Source organism: Alosa pseudoharengus, unplaced genomic scaffold, assembly GCF_046254945.1.
Source record: "Alosa pseudoharengus isolate Yale_2024_CS ecotype anadromous, Long Island Sound unplaced genomic scaffold, YU_APseudo_1.1 YU_APseudo_1.1_scf_24, whole genome shotgun sequence".
Taxonomy (NCBI): Eukaryota; Metazoa; Chordata; class Actinopteri; order Clupeiformes; family Clupeidae; genus Alosa; species Alosa pseudoharengus.
Genome location: NW_027468689.1, coordinates 22,706,271 through 22,715,921, shown reverse-complemented (window position 1 = coordinate 22,715,921; position 9,651 = coordinate 22,706,271). Strand labels below are relative to the sequence as shown.

At 49.4% G+C, this 9,651-nt stretch overlaps 1 pseudogene; it reads left to right on the top strand.

Moving 5' to 3' along the window:
• Positions 1–251: 251 nt before the first annotated feature.
• LOC143141817 (uncharacterized) lies at positions 252–3,285 on the top strand (annotated as a pseudogene).
• The last annotated feature ends 6,366 nt before the right edge of the window (positions 3,286–9,651 follow it).

The following is a 9,651-nucleotide window of genomic DNA, read 5'->3' as shown; positions in this document are numbered from 1 at the left end:
CCCAGGCCGCTGGCAAGACGCTAGGAGCTGAGCTGCACGAGCTAGCGCAACGCGCCGCTGCTAAGCTAGGCGTCCCTACTGCTACACCGCCAGTTCAGGAGGCTTCCTTACTGGATGGAGAGTTTTTCAGCGCGCCGCCCTCTCGTGGCCCCGCGCCGATTCCACTCTTCCCTGATGTCCATAAAGAGCTAACGAAATTTTGAGGCAACCCTTTTTCCGCTCGCTCCCCAGTTCGAGGTTTCGACTCGTACATGGATGTGGACCACGCCAAGGATCTGGGCTACCTCGAGTTCCCGCCCGTGGAGGACGCGGTGGCTAGCTATCTCTCCCCCGCTGCTCCAACTATGCGTCTAGGCAAGAAGCCCGCGCTGCCCACGCGCGCGGGGAAACAACAGACCGCCATCACTGAAAAAGCGTACCTCGCCGCGGGTCAGGCGGCGTGCGCTGTTAACACCCAAGCCCTGTTACAGCGTTACCAAGCTAAGCTGCTGACAGAGCTCTCCGAGACGCATGTGGACCAAGATGTGGTGACCGAGCTGAGAAAAGCCACTGACCTCTCTCTCCGGCTGACTCGCTGCGCGGCCCAGGCTATCGGCCGCAACATGGGTGCGTTGATTGTGTCGCAGCGATATCTTTGGCTTTCACTTTCTCGCCTCTCAGACGCGGAGAAGAGTCCCCTCCTGGACGCACCTGTGAGTCCACAAGGGACCTTTGGCGAAGCAGTAAACCTCATGACTGCAAAATTTGAGGCGGACAAGAAGAACAGAGAAGCGCTACAAGCCTGGATCCCCCGTTCGACACCACAAGGCACCCAGCGCCCCTTTCGTTCAGACGTTCAAAGGACGCAGCCGCCTAAGAGAGAAGCTGGCTCTCGCTCTCCTGCGCCTCCTCCGAAGGCTTCAAACCCCAGAGGATGGAACAGGCACACCTTCCGTCCTCCGCAAGCGCCACATCCTCAACATCAGCCACCTCTGAGGAGACGGGACAACCGCCAGGCCCAGCGAGCTAGGCAGAGCTCGACTGAGAGAACGCCGCAGCCCTAGGGACAAGGGAAAGAGGAGGGGGATGTGGGACGATTGTTATCCTCTCCCACCAAAAATACCTGTTCTCCCCCAGTACATGGCCAGAGAAAGGTTCACCAAAGCACATTATGTTTGCCCATTCTTATGCCCGAACAAATGCTTGCTACACAGTCACATAAACGTATTCTCCCCCACTCCTCGCTCAGAAATAACGCAGCTTGCTCCCAGAGCGCTGTGCTTGTCAGACAAAACTCCCTCGCGCACTTTGGCTCTAGCAACCCCCTGTGCAGAGTCTGGAGTCCAAAATTTACGTTCCCCCTCATGTGGCAATAAAGGGAGTGAACTCGCATCACACTTTCCCATCTCTCCCTGAACACGAAGCAGCATGGCGCGCGTGTGCAGTGAGTCCCTGGGTGCTGAGGACTGTAACCAAAGGCTACGTCCTTCAGTTTGCACGCCCACCTCCGCGTTTCGCAGGAATAGTGGAGTCAGTAGTGCGAGAGAGCCAGGCACACGTTCTGCAGGAGGAAATAGAGACTCTCCTGCAAAACGGAGCTATTCAGTCAGTGCCACCGAACGAAATGGCTCTGGGGTTTTACAGCCGTTACTTTCTTGTGCCGAAAAAAGACGGAGGCTGGCGCCCTATTCTCGATCTGCGTGTTTTAAACAGACACTTAATGATACGCAAATTTCGAATGCTCACACCCCACCAGTTGGTCAGGTGCATTCGTCCAAACGATTGGTTAATAATCCTGGATCTGAAATCGGCATACTTTCATATTCCCATACACTTCAGACACAGGAAATTTCTACGATTTGCGTTTCAAGGGCAGGCTTACGAGTTCAAAGTCCTAGCGTTCGGACTTGCCCTCTCTCCCTTCGTGTTCACGAAGTGCGTGGAGGCTGCAATTGCGCCTCTACACCACCAGGGTGTGCAAATTTACACTTATTTAGACGATTGGATCCTATGTGGACAGTCAATAAAAGAAGCCTCTCTTCATGCCACAATGATGTTGTCTCATCTAGAGAGGTTGGGTTTCGTTGTGAATCACGCAAAGAGTGTGTTAACACCGGCTCAGACTGCTTCCTTTCTGGGAATGGAATTGAATTCCAGGTAAATGCTCGTCCGCCTGTCACCAGAACGAATAATGAATATAAAAATATGTCTCAGGATTTTCCGAGTCAAGCAGCGAGTGTCATCACTCACCTGTCAGAAATTACTGGGAATGATGGCAGCTGCGGCAGTAGCCCTGCCAATGGGCCTGTTGCATATGAGGCGTTTTCAGATGTGGTACGCCTCACACAAATTTCACCCGTCCAGGGACAGGCACTGCCGGGTACTAGTTACTCCCCAGTGCATGAGGGCCCTAGCTATCTGGAAGAACGACACCTTCCTCCTCAGGGGGGCGCCGCTGGGTGGCGTGTCACGCCGTGTGACAGTGACAACAGATGCATCAACCACAGGGTGGGGTGCAATCTGCAACGGTGTAGCAGTGAACGGACGTTGGTCTCGGGAGCGAGCCAAGTCGCACATAAACGTGCTGGAACTCCTCACGGTCATGCTGGCGCTCCAACATTTTCTCCCAATGTTGAGGGGGCAGCATGTTCTTGTCAGAACGGACAACACCACAGCGATCGCTTACATCAACCACCAGGGCGGGATAAGGTCCCGCCCCCTTTTTCAAGTGGCGTGCCGCCTGCTCTTATGGACAGAGAGACACAACATTCTCTCTCTCCGGGCGGTACATGTACCAGGGCATGCCAATGTGGGTGCAGATCTGCTGTCACGGGGCAACCCGCGTGCGGCAGACTGGCGTCTACATCCTCAAGTGGTGGAGGAGATCTGGGCTCGCTTTGGCAAGGCCGATGTAGATCTCTTTGCGTCGCGGGAGAACACACAGTGCCCCCTGTGGTTCTCGTTAGGGGGGGACGAGCCGCCCCTGGGGGTGGACGCGTTGGCCCACCCATGGCCGAAGGCGCACCTGTATGCCTTCCCCCCAATAGCTCTTCTCCCCCACACTCTGGCCAGAGTGAGGGAGGAGCACAAATCTCTCATCTTGGTTGCCCCGACATGGCCCAACCAACCCTGGTTTGCAGACTTACGCAGTCTGTCAGTGGGGACGCCATGGGTACTCCCTCATCGGCGGGACCTGCTGACGCAGGCGCGCGGCCTGGTGTGGCACCCCCGACCGGCGCTGTGGAGATTGGCAGCCTGGCAGCTGAAAGGGTGAGGTTCTCAGTGGCAGGTCTGTCTGATGCTGTGGTGGAGACCATCCAAAGCGCTAGGGCCCCGTCTACACGCTCCTTGTACACATTAAAGTGGCGTGTTTTTGCTCAGTGGTGTTCTTCAAGGAGTCATGACCCTTTTCAGTGCTCGGTCAGTGTAATCTTGTCCTTCCTTCAAGATTTACTTGAACAGGGGAAGGCTGCCTCCACTATCAAGGTATATCTGGCAGCCATATCCGCGTGTCATTTTGGCATCAGTGGCGCGAGCCCAGGCTCGCATCCGCTGGTTTCTCGATTTATGGCAGGAGTGAGACGTATTAAGGTTTCCCACCCTACTCTTTTTCCGGCCTGGGACCTGTTGGTGGTGTTACGTGCACTGTCAGAGCCTCCCTTTGAGCCTCTACAGTCCATAGATATTAAAATGCTCTCGCTTAAGACTGCTTTGCTGCTGGCATTGGCATCTGCAAAGCGGGTGGGTGAGATACATGCTCTCTCAGTACATTCGTCTTATCTGCGCTTTTCAGCAGGTGGTGAAAGAGTAGTTTTGTGCCCTAATGCTACTTTCACCCCAAAAGTCGTCACTACTCCTTTTCAAAGCCAGTTAATTGAACTGTGTAGTTTCTCGCCGCCGCCATTCGCTTCGGCAGAGGATGAGAGGATGAATAAGTTATGTCCAGTGCGTGCCCTGCGTCATTACTTGGATGGCACAAAGGGGGTCAGGCGCTGTAATCAGTTGTTTGTGTGTTATGGGGCAGCCTCAAAGGGTAAAGCTCTATCTAAGGACAGGCTTGCACACTGGATAGTTGAGGCCATTGAAATTGCCTACAGGAGCCTCGATATGGAGCCGCCGGCGGGGTTACATGCACACTCCACAAGGGGTGTGTCATCGTCGTGGGCTCTTCACAGAGGCCTGTCTGTGAGCGACATCTGTAAAGCAGCTGGGTGGAGCTCCGTCCATACTTTTGTACGGTTCTACATGCTGGATGTGTCAGGTCCTTCGGTCTCACAGGCAGTGTTAGGAGCTAGTGGCACTGAGGCCTGCTCTGATGTTGCATAAGCACTTGGTTGTATATTGCATGTGGTTTCTATCACCCATGCTAGGATATACAGGATAATGCATTGTTGTCCCCTGGTTACACCCTCCCCCTTATAGCACGGGTGGTCAGGGGTCTGTTATGTCTTGGTACTGTGTTATGACAGCATATTTTGTTCCCTCTGCATCGACACAGTTCTGTGCGTGTATGGATGCGGTCCCATTGAGTAATAGGTCGCAGTTCCTGCGACAGGGAACGTCTGGGTTACAGATGTAACACCGGTTCCCTGAGTAGGGACCAGACCTATTACTACTTAAGCACAGTGTGTCTCTGCTGAGGGGCTCAGCAGCGAAAGAGGAAGATGGATGAGCGTCAGTGGAGTTTATAGCCTCGCCTTGGGGGCGGGCTCTGCGTGTGCTGACGCGTCCATCAGCCATTCGGCGTGATTGTAGAGTTTCGATTGGATGACATGATCTGGCGATCAAGTCCCATTGAGTAATAGGTCTGGTCCCTACTCAGGGAACCGGTGTTACATCTGTAACCCAGACGTTATATATGATTCCTCCATGCATCGTACCTGCCGAGGCCTCGTCCAATAAACCATGCTCGGAATGCACCAATCAGTGCAGCCCAAGGCCGTAGCCATGATATCAACATTGGGGGGGACCAAATCTGTGGTGCGGTCTGAATTTCAATAACAGAATTTCAATAAATTTCCTGCCATGCAAAAATATTATTAAAATCACCAACAAGTCATTAAGTCAATTAGGATATACCAAAATTTTGACGGACATAGGCACGGATGGATTATGAACCCCTGGGCATAGATGCAAAAAAACCCTCCCCAGTTAAGATAGGGGGGCCCGGGGGCATCCCCCGGAAGATTTAAAAAATAAAATGACCCTTTATATTATGACGACTTGTGAGTTTTGTGGAAATAGAAGAGAAGGGCGGAGAAGCAACTTCGCACAGTCTTAGGCTTAGGTTTTTTCAACTTTTGTGCCGTCGCCACATTTGAGGGCTATCAAATCACTAATTTGTGCGTTATTTACGTTTGATTGCATTTCAGATGGTGGCACTTGTTGGTTTTCTGTAGTAGGCTATAGCGTTTTTTTCTTTATTTATTTTTCTATGTCCGAATATTGGGGGAGACATTTTGGTCCCCCCCAATGTCTATGGTGACTACGTCCCTGGTGCAGCCACTTGAGGAGGAGCCGTGCTCCCACCACTCACCTGCAGCCTCCGCAAATCACAAATCACAAGCAATTTGCATGCTTTCCATCATAACAAGGAGTCAAAACTAGCGCTAAATAGATCACACGCTGATGAACAGCATTACCAGGTTGTAATGGTGAGGATTTTTCGCCAGTTGCAAGCGGTCTTAGCAGCAAATTGCTTCCCCAGGGCTTTGCCAATGTCATGTTATAGGCTATATATGTATAGTAGTATAGTTGATGTAGGATTCATGTTAGTGTACAATTCATTAATTCACAGTAAGGAAGAAGGTATCCACATTAAACCATATTGTCACAAATTAACACTCAACCATACTGTTCCACTGCAACCTTTAAACTTGTTCTGACAGTCGTGTGTGTGTGTGTGTGTGTGTGTGTGTGTGTGTGTGTGTGGAAACTTCTAGTCAGCAGAGAGAGAAAGAGAAAAAAAAAACAAGGTCAGTGTTCGCATCGCCAGTGACAGCTAGCACGTCTCCTCTGATAGATGTAAAGTCAACCCTAGCGTCTTTTAATCTATAGGCTGCAAGCAGCATTTCCTACATTGACATGACAGCCAGCTTGTTACCCAGTCGTTTCATCTCATCAGAAGTACTCAACTTAGAGGAAATTAAAGTGACAATGGCACAGGGTGTCACATTTCATTCTTTAAAATGTGCCATTTTTCATGTCGCTTTCCTAATTTACCTTTAAAAGACTTGCAGAGATTTTAGACTATTTTTGCATTAATTTTTTGTGTGAGCAGGAGGTATCTCTTTAAAAAACCTGTCTGCTCATCCAGGTGCAAGAAATATTTATTTTTTATTTTTACCAGCGTGATCATACTCTCCCAGGTAATCGGGAGAATTCCCAGTGGGCCGCTTCAGTTTTGGGCCGGTCAAGAAAAAACATATTGACATTTGTCACATTAGTCTATCTTCTCTTAAAGTAGGCTACTCACGTTCCACAATCTATGCCTCACACCACAGTCTCTGCATGGGTTGTAGCCTACCATGTGAGGGAGTTCTCCCGTCCCAAAAAGAGTTGGTTGGGTCCATATAGCCCATCTTTTCCAAAAAGTTTTCTCAGATAGGCCTACCGATAGCCTGGCTGGCCCTACCGTACCGAAGTGTATATGACAGCAGTAATCTACATGATCAACCAATGCCTTGTTTGCTCAGAAGTGAGTGTAGTAAAGGAGTAGCCTACATCACCAAACACCAATATGATAGCCTACCCACGCCAAAAAACATGTATTCAGTATGCCTTTTTGTGGAAGAGTGGAATATATTTCAAATGCTTTATTTCTTTCTGTTTTAGTTAACTTATCAACCTATCCTTGTGGAATAGTTGAATATTTAACTTCTCAGTTTAAGTAAATTATTATATAACCTTTTACACATTATTTTGTTGAACCATGGTACTAATAAAAACTACAGGATAGTAAGAACTGAACTGTTGCTTAATTTATCCAATTGCCATCACCATGGAAAAAGTGGGCTGGTCTTGGGCCTGAAACTCCCGGGCTGAAAAGTGACCCCACTCCAGCCTTGCACTCTCCCCATCTTCCTTTCATATTCTCACCAACGGTCATCCAAAATGGACCCATCTCAATGCACCTTGCTGTAATAGGCCTCAAAGTGAGGGCTTCATGCTGGGTCCATTCTGTCCATCTGGAAGGTAGTTTTAGTGACACACTCTAAAAGCAGCTTCATGCTGGACCCTCCCCATAGTCCCAAAGCCCAGTGCGGACTGACACAAGACCCGAAGCTGTGTGTAGTTGGCCCACATGGAGCTCCCAGATGGGTCCTTTTCTTTCCGATCCCAATTTGATGCCTGAACATTCACTAAAAAGGCTTTTTCACTAAAAAAGAAGAGGAGGGTAAAATATCATCCAAGCCTGCGTAGGAACATGAACATTCATGTTCTCTGTTGTGCTATTCCTATTTTGCTTTTTTGAAAGAAACTCTTTACTCTACCCACCCCCACTCCCCCTCCCCCTCACCACACACACACACACACACACACACACACACCTCACCTCCTCCTCCCAAACTTCTCTTCTCTCTCTCTGAACAGGCCATTCTGTTGCGTGTCCTCGGCGCTCGTTTCTCCTGCCGCAGCTGTACGCCTCACGTGGGTTTCTGGACCTGCAGTTGTGGCTTCTGTGGTCTCATGGAGTGGTCCTCTGCTCATAGTCCTGAGGGTGTCCAGTCTCACTCTGCTGACCTCGTCCGTGTGTGTGTGTGTGTGTAAGTGTGTGTGTGTGTGTGTGTGTGTGTGTAAGTGTGTGTGTGTGTGTGTGCAAGTGTGTGTGTGTGTGTGTGTGTGTAAGTGTGTGCAAGTGTGTGCAAGTCTGTGTGTGAGTAGGTGTGTGTATGCATGAGTGTGTGCGTGAGTAGGTGTGTGTTTGTGTGTGTGTGAGAGTTAGTAAGTAGATGTGTGTGTGTGTGTGTGTGTGTGTGTGTGTGTGTGGAGAGAGAGAGTAGGTGTATGAGTGCATGTTTCTTTGTGTGTGCGCTCTCACTGCAGACAAAAAAGCCAAGCAAAGCAAGTTAGTACTCACAAACACACACACACACACACACACACACACACAGGATGGATTCTGATTACAACAACAGACTCTCGGCACACCACCCAACCTCCAATGTGCAAACTGGAAGGAAGCGAGGCGCTCTGCTCTGCATTACCAACATTTCCAAACACACTGTGGCACGGCGCCTTGTGAGTCTGGTTCCAGTAGACGCATCTTCTTAGATAAGTCCAGGCTGCATAGTGATGCCTGATGTAGTGTGTGTGAATAGTAATGAGGGGTACGGTATCCTGAGAGTCCACCACAGCCAAATCAAAGCCTAGGGGAGCAACATTAGAGAATAATATGTGTGTTTTGTGTTGCGCACATTTCCATGTTTTTGTGGGAGCGTTAAGATGATAATGGAACTCCTTACACATCATAAATAATGCATTTATGTCTCCCTATTGGTAGTTGTGCTAGTTGATTCATTTTTCTCTCCGTCTCTCTTTTTCCCTGTCTCTCTCTCTCCCTCCCTCTCTCTCTTTCTCTCTTGCTCTTTCTCTCTTCTCCTCCTTCTTTCCACGTCTCTCACCCTGTCCTCACCTCCTTGTCATTTGTATCTCTCTCTCATCTTTTTCTGTTGCTCTCCCTATTCCTCTCTCTCCCCTTCTACCCACCCCCTCTCTCTCTCCCACTCTCTCTCTCTTTCCCTCAGACTCCCTCTCTCTCTCCCTCTACCCTCCCTCTTCCTCTCTCTCCTCTCCATCCCTTTCTCCCTGCGAGGAGGCTGCTCTTTATTAAAGGCACAAGTCCGTAATGTGTCTGGCATGGCTGTAAATGGGTCCATTAGTGGTGGTCTGTGTGGCCGGCTAGGCCACTGCGGAGGGGGGCCTCAGGGGGGGGGGGGGTAGGGGTGGACGGCCGAGACGGGCTCGCCATAAATCAGAACCCACCGGCCCAGATAGAGACTGATAACCCCACATCTCTAAGTAGACTGCACACACATCTCTCTCTAACTTTCTTTCTCTCACACACACACTTTCTCTCTCTCTCTCTCTCTCATTTTCTTTCATTTTCTCTCTCTCTCTCTCATTCAATTCAATTGAGCTTTACTGGTGGCATGACAAAAAACACAATATGTGTTGCCAAAGCATTTCTTATTGTGCAGGTAATTAGTAGTAGCATGTAAAAGAAAGAGAACAATATATGCACCATACAGTACTACGACAGTGTGTGTGAGTGTATTTGTGTGGGTGTGTGTGTGTGTTTATGTGTGTGTATATGTATATCTTGCTGTGTCTCTTTTGTTCCTGTCCTAACAGTATTCTTAGACTTGGACCCTTAAGGTTTTGAAGGTCTGGGAGCAGTTTTCTGAATTTAGGAAAGAATTGATCTTGTATTTTTTTCCATTGGCAGCATTCAGCCAAGAAGCGAAACTCTATTTCTATGGCACCTTGGTTGCAGTTAGTTGCACAATCTGTCTTCTCTGGGCAGCCAGGTTTGCTTGTCTCTGCCTGTTAAATATAATTTGTGTATAGCGCTCTTATATTGTATTACGGTAGCCTAAGAGTGTTGGTTGTTATATGTGGGGTATTACGGTTTTTCATACCTGCCTGTATGCCATGCTACTTCAGTTTCAC